This window comes from Engraulis encrasicolus, chromosome 18, assembly GCF_034702125.1.
Source record: "Engraulis encrasicolus isolate BLACKSEA-1 chromosome 18, IST_EnEncr_1.0, whole genome shotgun sequence".
NCBI classification, from domain to species: domain Eukaryota; kingdom Metazoa; phylum Chordata; class Actinopteri; order Clupeiformes; family Engraulidae; genus Engraulis; species Engraulis encrasicolus.
Window position 1 is genome coordinate 41,361,046 of NC_085874.1, and position 10,347 is coordinate 41,371,392.

Genomic DNA, 10,347 nt, shown 5'->3' on the forward strand with positions numbered 1-10,347 from the left:
GTCCCACACAAAGTGTGAATTTAAGCAAAAATTAAACTCAACAGTGTAAAACAAAACCATACAAAAGTTGAACTTGCCATAAAGCTTTTCTTGTGTTAAGATGACAACGTGCTTCATGTAAATTGTGCAAAGCTAGCAACAAACAACTGATGGTAGCCTCTTAGTGCAGATGGGGTCGCCGACAGGCCTTTTCACTATTTGCTGAAAATACACAACTACATCATAACAACATTGCTATGACAGTGCAGAGAGCTTTAAGTAAGTAAGAGATTAAGACATAGCCATTACAATTTTGATGACAGTGAGGTTATAACATAGGATCTGCGCTAGGGATGCAAATTATCGTTATTCATTAATCATTAGTTCATAGCTTTATCAATCGACTTACGATTAATTGATAAGCGGCGTTTTCCCCCAAAAATCTCAATGTTTCTCAAAAAAACAGACTAAATCTAAAAATTGTAATTAAAAATGTAGGTAAAATAACACATTTAAATTCATTCTATTTCAATTCTTTAATGCAAAGGTGATTTAAATATCCCCACTTTTCACACCCCTCTTCACACACAGTCTTCACATACCCATTTCACCTGGGTCTCTTGTCAGTTGAATTGTCGATTAATTGCTATTAAAGTTTTTTAATCGATTAACGCATTGATCGATTAAAGTCGATTAATCGTTTGCATCCCTAATCTGCGCTAAGGGGTTAATGATGCTATTTGAGGGTAGTGTGTGTGTGTGTGTGTGTGTGTGTGTGTGTGTGTGTGTGTGTGTGTGTGTGTGTGCGCGCGCGTACGTGCGTGTGTGTGTTTGCGGGCGTAGGTCGTGTGTGTGCAAGTGTGCACTTTCTCACCTGACAATTGATGCCTTCTTGGTGTGTGAATGTGAGAATGTGTACAGTATATGTATATTTGAAAGCACTTTGAGTCAACTGTACAGTTGTGATATTGTGTGATTATAAATACATGTTGTTGTAGTTAACCCGCTAAAACACTGAGTTATAATATTTGCTGTTACCAGAATGGCAATGACCGAGTCGTAGTGCATTACTAAAGGCCCTGTGTTATGTCATAGTAGTGTAGTACTGTAGTATGATAAAGGTGCACCAAAATGAAAATATGTGGCCGAAACCGAAAAATAATTAATCACTTGGCCGAATACCAAAACTGAATATTTCAATTGAGTTAAAAGTTATCAAAAGTTAATAAATGTGTATTTGAAGTCTTCAAATGTTAGAGTAGAACTGAAATTAGTGTAATTCATGCCCATTTTCAATTCATTTCCTATTCATCCTCCGATTTGGCCACTGAATTGACTTTTGGCCGAAGTGCCTTTTTTTGTGTGTTTTCGGACAAATATTTTCTGTGCCCGAATTTTCGGTGCACCTCTAATGATAATTAGCCTTTCAATGACTAATACAGCATGCCTGAGATGGTATGGCGTACATTATGGGGCTACAGTCTTACATATATATATATATAGTGTTTCTCTATGGCATTCTAGAGCTCAGCACATGGAGCCAGGGGACTCCCACAGCCACTCTGCCTCCCAGAGGACAGAGGGAGAGGGAGGTGTGTGTGTGTGTGTGTGTGTGTGTGTGTGTGTGTGTGTGTGTGTGTGTGTGTGTGTGTGTGTGTGTGTGTGTGTGTGTGTGTGTGTGTGTGTGTGTGTGTGTGTGTGTGTGTGTGTGTGTGCCTATGTGTGTGTGTGGTGCGTATGGTGCGTGCATGCGTGTATGTGTGTGTGTGTGTGTGTGTGTGCGTGTGTACGCCTGGCATGTGGCAAAGGTGGATGCTGTGTGTGTGTGTGCTGCGTCTTACTGCATCAGGTCGCAGCCGTGACAACCGCCTCAAGGACAGGCTGCAGGCAGCACTGGCCCAACAACAACACTACAGCTAGCCGGAGGAGACACAGCAGCAGCAGCATCCCCCTCTCTCTCTCTCTTTCTTTCTCCATCTCTCCCTCTTTCTCTTTCTCTATCTCTCCCCCCTCTCTCTCTCTCTCCATCTCTCCCCCCTTCTCTCTCTCTCTCTCTTTCTCCATCTCTCCCCCCTTCTCTCTCTCTCTCTCTCTTTCTCCATCTCTCCCCCCTTCTCTCTCTCTCTCTCTTTCTCCATCTCTCCCCCCTTCTCTCTCTTTCTCCATCTCTCCCCCCTTCTCTCTCTTTCTGCATCTCCCCCCCCCTCTCTCTCTCTCTTTCTCCATCTCTCCCCCCTTCTCTCTCTTTCTCCATCTCTCCCCCTTCTCTCTCTTCTCCATCTCTCCCCTTCTCTCTCTTTCTCCATCTCTCTCTTTCTGCATCTCTCCCCCCTTCTCTCTCACTTTCTCCATCTCTCCCCCCTTCTCTCTCACTTTCTCCAACTCCCCCCCCCTTCTCTCACTTTCTCTTTCTCCATCCCCCCCCCCTCTCTCTCTCCATCTCTCTTCATCTCTCCATTTCAATCCCCCCTCCCTCTCCCCTCCCTCTTTTTTCAGTCTCTTCTCTTCTCTTTCGCTAGCTCTTTCTGGCCCTCTATGAGTTACTCTCTCTCTTCCCTCGCTCTCTCTCTCTCCTCTTCTAATTCTATCTGTGTCTCCTCTTCTCTCTCTCTCTTTCTCTCTACTCTTCTCTCTCTCTTCCCTCGCTCTCTCTCTCTCCTCTTCTAATTCTATCTGTCTCCTCTTCTCTCTCTCTCTTTCTCTCTACTCTTCTCTCTCTCTTCCCTCTCTCTCTCTCCTCTTCTCATTCTATCTGTGTCTCCTCTTCTCTCTCTCTCTCTCTCTCCTCTTCTCTCCACCTCTGTTACTCTCTCTTTCTCTCTGTCTCTCTACTTTTATCTCACAACTCTTATCTCTCCATCTCTCTCCTCTCCTCTCCTCTCCTCATCTCTCTCCTCGCCAGTTTCTGTCACCTGACGAGGGAGGGCTGCTGCCCATCTCCCAGGGGGAATCCTCAGCTATAGAGAGAGAGGGCTGGGGGTGGGGGGTGGGAGGTGGGGGTGTCATCTTACAATGCCCTCCCGTACCGCACCGCACCGCACCGCACCGCAATTACAGCCTTCTCCTCACTGTCAGGCGGGTGAGGTTCACCTTACACTCATTCACAGCCAGTACAGCAGCCCAGTCTGCAATGCAGCCAGGCAGGTAGCAGCAGGGAGGCACAGTACATGCAGGGCCTCTGACAGCTTTGGCTAGGCCCAGGAGCAGGGCCGGATTAAGATGGTCTGGAGCCCCTAGGCAACAGGTTGCTGTGGGCCCCCTAGAAGTCAAATTTCGTGACATATTTACATAGACAGTCTCATCATTACAAGGTAGGAATTAAGGATAACATGTCTACCAACTGTACTCAAAATGACACAATATTTTTTTCAATATTGCATCCTGTCACAATTCTGCAATTTTCCACTTTCGGCCAATCAGGGTGGGGGGCCCCTAGGCTGCAGTCATAGCTAGCCTATTAATCCGGCCCTGCCCGGGAGGCCTCAGTCATCCTCCCCAATACATTACATGCAGTACAAAGTGCTGAGGGCCCAGTTTTGTGACCCCCCTCTTCTCCCTGAGGCCGGGAAAACTGAACTGACCCCCCCCCCCCCTCACTTGTACAGCAGACTACTTAGCCTTGCACGTCTCTTAACTTGTGTGAATGTTGTTTGTCTTATTTTTATTTTGATGTACTGTAGATATCTATTGCGTATGTAGGGCTTATTGTTTTGCTATACTTTTCCCGCCAACTTGCTGTGGCGCCACTAGCACCCCCCTCACGGCCCCCTAGAGGTCCCCGGCCCCTACGTTGAAAATCACGGTCCTAAATCATGCAGTAAAAGAGTCCTGTTGTAATATCATATCGCACTACAGTATGGTTTGGGGATGTTTTTAACACTCTCATCGGTGCACGTTATTCTCGAACAATTCTTTCAAGTCCCTCCTGAAAGACAACACGGGGCCAGGGATACCCATCAAGGATGCCCATCAAGGATACCCATGTGCTGCCTCGCTCCTCTCCTTAGGGTAGTGTTTCTCAACAGGGGCGGTACAGCCCCCAAGAGGGCATTGGGGAGCTCTAGGGGGGCGTTGAAAAGGATACAGCTGAGAGGGGGGCGGTGCTTTGTTGCCATTGGGGGGACATTAGTCCATTTATTTTTTTAATACTAAAGAGACGTTGTCAGGCTTATGATGAAGTCAAGGGGGTGTTTCGAGGCTTGTGATGAGGCCAAGGGGGCATTTGTTCAAAAAAGGTTGAGAACGACTGCCTTAGGGCATACCAGGTTGCACAGCAGGTGGGTTGCGCATGAGCGCACGTGTGTGTGTGTGTGTGTGTGTGTGTGCGTGTGTGTGTGTGTGCAAGCGCTCTGTTGAGTCTCAGCATAAGGTGTGCTAAACAGTATGTGTGTGCCTGTGTGTGTTATGTACTGTAGTGTGTGTGTGTGTGTGTTTGTGTTTACTATAGTGTGTGTGTGTGTGTGTGTGTGTGTGTGTGTGTGTGTGTGTGTGTGTGTGTGTGTGTGTGTGTGTGTGTGTGTGTGTGTATCATGTGTGTGTGTGTGTGTAAGTCTCCCATGATGACTGCCACAGAGAGCGCGTCAAAATAAACATTCAGGCATAGCACGGCACGCCCGACCGGGCAAAGCTCAAGTGCTACAGTATTTCAGTGCATCTGGATGCCAGCTTGGCACCAAAGTGCGGCCCTTTTGGTTGCCAAATAAGCCAAACAAATGGCTCCCATTATTAGCTTAGCTTTCAATGGCATTATTAGCCGCTTTCAAGGCGAGCGTGACGGCAATTAACACACGCTGTAAATCCAGCTTCAAACAGCAGCAGTCACATTTAGTAGCTGCCCTGGACTTATTCACTCTGATATTCATTCACAAATCCAATTGATTCCAACTGGTACATAGCACAGCACACACATGGACTCAGTACAATGACCTACAGTACATGAGCAATGAATGAATCAATACAACTTTATTAGGCTCACACGAGGTACCCACCTCTGTCATAAGCACAGGATATGGACTTTGCACTTTGAACTCTTGTTTTGTTTTCTCATGACATCCGATGATCTCATCACCATTTGCCATAAAATGAAATGCCAGTTTGACACAATGCAAGTCATAACCCTGGCCTAGCACAACAAGGGTGATTATTAGGGCTGGGTAAAATAATCGATTCAATCGATAATCGATCGATATCATTTAAAATTCACATAATCGATTCACAGGGCACAAAATCGATTTTTTTTGCTCTTTTTTTTTGTTCTTTTTGTTTCATTTAGGTCTATGGAAAATACCCAGTAGGTATTAGGCAATTAGGCCTAGGCCTACTTATTACAAATTAGCAATCTGTTAACACTGTCAAGCCACAGCACTTTGACATTTTTATATAAAAATAGGCAACAGCATCTTTTGGGGGAAATCCTTGCACCAAAAAGGGAACGGATTGAATCGATTCGGAGTGAATCGAATTGAATCGAATCGAATCGTGATTAATCGATTCAAAACCCTCAGAATCGAAATCGAATCGATACAGGAACATAGCTGCAATACCCAGCCCTAGTGATTATCTTAACACTCACTCAGCATGTGAGATAGAGGGTGAAGGATAGGCTTCAAGGGAGTGGCAAATAAGTAAAGGAGATGTTAATTAGTCTTTTATCAGCTACTGTAGCTGTAGGAGTTGTAAAAAGGATTATCGGTCAAGTTTCAAACGCAGATCCATAGAAATTCACGCGAGCAGAACCATTACCCTAATATACGTACATGTACCTAGAGGCAAAAATGTATCCACAAGTTGCAACAGGGGTTACGCTGTACTGAACAAGCTTAACTACATAGTACTACAACACTGTGACAGTGCACAAGGCCTTTAGTAATACATCATGACGTAGTCATTGCCATTCTGGCGACAGCTAATTTATAACAGAGGGGTATCTTACTGGGTTAAGGATCAGGCCTGGATTGGTCATCTGGCAAACAGGTCGTTTCCCGGTGGGCCGACAGTCTTCAGGGGCCAATGAATGAATTATGTTTTTAATAATAATCAGGGCTTTAATGCTGGTGAAATTTGAGTTTGGCTGGTAGAAAAGGCAAACTGGTAACTTACTAGCCACTTTGACCCATTAGGGAGTGTGTGTCTGGCTAGTAAAATTACCATCTATTAGCCATTTTGGCTGGTGATGAAAAAAGTTATTTTAGATCCCATTCCCTGATAAAAATAATAACAATAATTATTCCATCAGTTTTTTTATAGGGCTTCTCGTGGTACTCAGACGCCTCCTGTTGCTGTTGTTGTTGTTGTTGTTGTTTTTTTTTTAATTAGAGACAGGTCCAAAATTTAGTGGGAGCTGCAAAAAAAAATGTGCAGGCCAGCCCTTTTATGGTCCCAGCCCAGGGGTGCATTTCTCGAAAGCAAAGTTGTTAGAATGTTAGCAACTTGGGTAGTTGCCAATGGGAAATTGTATTGCAAACAACAAAGTAGCTACAGTAACATAGTAAGCAACTATCGTTTCGAGAAATGCACCCCAGCTCTGTTAAGGGCTTGGGCTTGATTGATGATGACAACTGGAAACGCAAAAGTCGCAAGCAAAAGTAATGCACAACACGTCACTCTGCCCAGTTACGTCCTTTAGTGGCACGCTGTCAGATATGAATTCATATGTGCTTGGGCAACAGAGCTGTAGTATGTTGTCATCATCTGAGACTTATGACTGCATGATTGGACTTACAACTTCACACACACACACACACGCACACACACACACACACACACACACACACACACACACACACACACACACACACACACACACGCACACACAGCGGGACCTGTTCGTCATGAACAAGCTCCCCATACATACACACACGTGCAAACACACACACACACACACACACACACACACGGGCACACACACACACACACACACACAGCACATGCGTGCTTGTTTTCTTCTTGCTGAGCGGAGGGAGGCTGCATTTGAGGGCCTGCTGAATACAGTCTTTCATGCTGGGTGTGAAAACAGTGTGCACTAGGCTACTTGCACAGAGCCTGTAAAGAAATGCACTGATAGAGACAGAGAGAGAGCCCTTTGTTTGGTGCTGAAGTATGAATTCCATGCGCTCTGCTCTGCCACCAACACTGCTTTGTGTGTGTGTGTGTGTGTGTGTGTGTGTGTGTGTGTGTGTGTGTGACGTGTGTGTGTGTGTGTGTGTGACGTGTGTGTGTGACGTGTGTGTGTATGAGAGAGAGAGAGAGAGAGAGAGAGAGAGAGAGAGAGAGAGAGAGAGAGAGAGAGAGAGAGAGAAAATGTGTAAGAAAAAGAAAGGTAGGCCTAGAGTAAAGTAGAGATAGAGAGGCCCTGTGTGATTTGAAGATAAAGGAGTCTGCTTGTCATCACCACGTTCCACCCATAACAAACAGCTTTCGAAGGCCAATAAAACATGAATCCCCTTGCCAAATGTATTCATCATTCTGACCACTGACCAACTGGCGATCTAGGACATTCTCACCAATGAAAAATCATTTTCTGCTTATATATCACTTTTTGTGATAACTGCTTAACAACACTTAAGTTACTTTGATCCTATAGACTTTTTAAGACCCAGGGGCCAACAGTATGTCACTGACCGGCATGACTAAGTTCAGGACAATGTCAGTCACCACCAATCAATTCATGTCTGTGAAGCAAATTAAACAATGACAAGTAGGCTGACTCACAATAAATTCTGGCACTTTGATTCAAGGAGATATTAAAGGATAGTTCCGGCGTAAAATGAAAGTTTCACCATCGCTTTCCCATGCCACATAATGTATCTAATGATGAGCCATTCCGGGCAATGCCGCGCCGTTATGGAGTTAGCTAATTTTAAGCTTTTTGGTGAAAAACGCAGCCAACGCATCACGGCGGGGCCAATTATAAACCTATTCTTTTCTGATGTTTCCCCGCTATAAACAACTTCAAAAACGCTACACACTTCATCACAAAGGTCTCGTCAATCAAACCGAGGCACAGAGAATGTAATCGGACCACACAATCTTTCACTGGCCAGTGTTTTCAGAGGTGTCTCACTGTTGCAACTCTCTGACCCGGATGCCAGGGCGCGCGAGGTCAGAAGGACCATTACGCAACGGAGGAGGGCTGGAGGAATTTATAAAGTCGTACTAGAAGTACTCTTACAGATGTAAGTACACCACCAGTGGTGTGTTATTACAAAGCTGAATCCATGTTATATTATACCGTGTTGCAATTACTTTGTAAGAGTAGTCTGCCTACCTGTACTCTCCATGCAACTCTTCAAATCTGCTGCCTGCACACACGGTATAGCGATCCCTCCGGGTTTTTACGCCAGTTTCGTCCACTTCTAATGCTATTAGCCATTCCCGTAATATGGCTGGTTTAGACAGTGGCAGTCGGTGAAAACGGTCGGGGTTCCAGCTTTTCATTTTACGGTCGTAGCCGGTGCGAACCGCGGACCATGTTTAGCCTACCTAGCCACCTGATTGAGTAGCCTGCATCCGGGTCAGAGAGTTGCAACAGTGAGACACCTCTGAAAACACTGGCCAGTGAAAGATTGTGTGGTTCGATGACATTCTATGTGCCTCGGTTTGATTGACGAGACCTTTGTGATGAACTGTGTAGCGTTTTTGAAGTTGTTTATAGCGGGGAAACATCAGAAAAGAATAGGTTTATAATTGGCCCCGCCGTGATGCGTTGGCTGCGTTTTTCACCAAAAAGCTTAAAATTAGCTAACTCCATAACGGCGCGGCATTGCCCGGAATGGCTCATCATTAGATACATTATGTGGCATGGGAAAGCGATGGTGAAACTTTCATTTTACGCCGGAACTATCCTTTAAGTTACTTTATGGTTATGTAGGTGAGTTTATGTACCTGTACAGTAATACCTCTCTTAACTCATAAAGCTGTTTTGGATACAATTAACTATTAATTTGGTATGCTGAATTACACATGAATGTCCCTCATAGGAATCATACAACTCTACTATATTGTAATATTATTATGCTTCTTGATAAATTAGGCAACCACTAATTTAACACATATGCACTTGAGAAACAAACTAGCTAATAGTTCTTATAATTGCCAAACATTTCGTTAATCAGTCATCACCAGCACACTTTTATGAGGCAGGAGGATCAAGGGCTGACGACAGTGCTAGTTAGCAAATAGTGAAGACCACAGGGCAGGCTATCAGAGCTGGCTAACAACAGCTATCTTCACCGTCACAACAGCACCCGCTACGCATCTACGCTACCGGACGTCGCTAGCTGCCTGGGCCAAGTTTATTGGCGCCCGATAACTATAAAACAACCCTGTCTTCTGGCGTTTACTTCGCAAAATTAAACGAGTCGCCATTTTAAAATAAACGACATGTAAACTACTAAAGTTTCTGCCCCGTCACAGGCTTATGGAGGTGTGTGTCTGTCTGCGTGTCTGCCCTGCCAGACTAGAGTCCTCGCTGTAATGCTGAGGACGGCGCATTTCAGCCGACCCCCTCTGCAGGCCTGTGAAAATATCACACACGCATCGCCACTGACAGCTTAGCGGCTTTGAATGAGACCCGTCGCCCCAGCAACATTTCAGTTTATTAGAAGCCTGCTGCTAACGACTTGAAAAGAAGGGCTTAACCGATCAACAGTGTTAAAAGAAGTTACCGAGGACAAAAATAATACACGACACGTCAATAATTTGTACTCACTGTCTCCCTTGAAGAATCGGTGTATCTGTCGCAGTTAGATATCCCGGTCCGTCCTCCGGTTGTTCCGTTGCTAGCGCCAGCGCTCGCTCTGGTGGCAACGCCACAGACCAGTTACCGTGCTGCGTGCATGTGTGTGCTTCTCTGCGCCTGCGCGGGGGATTGACAGTGAACCTTCTATCCTTTTCTGTGATGCAAAGGTTAGGTGTTGCCTAGGCTGGTCGCTGCCCAAAAAAATGATGATTTGACTGTAACAACAGGATGCAAACAGTCTGTTGTCCTTTCCCCAAACTTCAACACACGAAATAGAACACACAGTAGCCTAGGCCTTTATTCAAGACACACATAGACCTATTTATTCACATGTATAGGCCTACATTTAAGTGGTCTGACTGAAAACGTCACATAGGCTATGGCAAACAAAATCACTGATCAAGAATTGCTTTAACGTTATTTATTTATGCACTCTTCCATGTGATAACAAACAAGCCATAACAGTTTAGCCTACTTCACCTTGAGACACAAGCTTTATACTGACACATATCGTCACCAAACCAATTAACAATGCGCTTTTCACAAAGAAAAGAAAACAAGAATATAAACCTCATACATGGCCATTTAAAATCACTTTTTTTTTTACAAAGTCAGCACCAAGATTAACA

The 10,347-nt window shown here is 44.9% G+C and overlaps 1 protein-coding gene across 2 annotated transcripts in view; it reads right to left on the minus strand.

Moving 5' to 3' along the window:
• Positions 1-9,808, minus strand: part of LOC134469409 (microtubule-associated protein RP/EB family member 3-like) — a 42,355-nt gene extending 32,547 nt beyond the window's left edge. For both annotated transcript variants that reach the window (XM_063223644.1, XM_063223642.1), the window contains exon 1: positions 9,689-9,808. The gene's annotated coding sequence lies outside the window, so the exon portion shown is untranslated. The remainder of the gene's footprint in view (positions 1-9,688) is intronic.
• Positions 9,809-10,347: the final 539 nt, after the last annotated feature.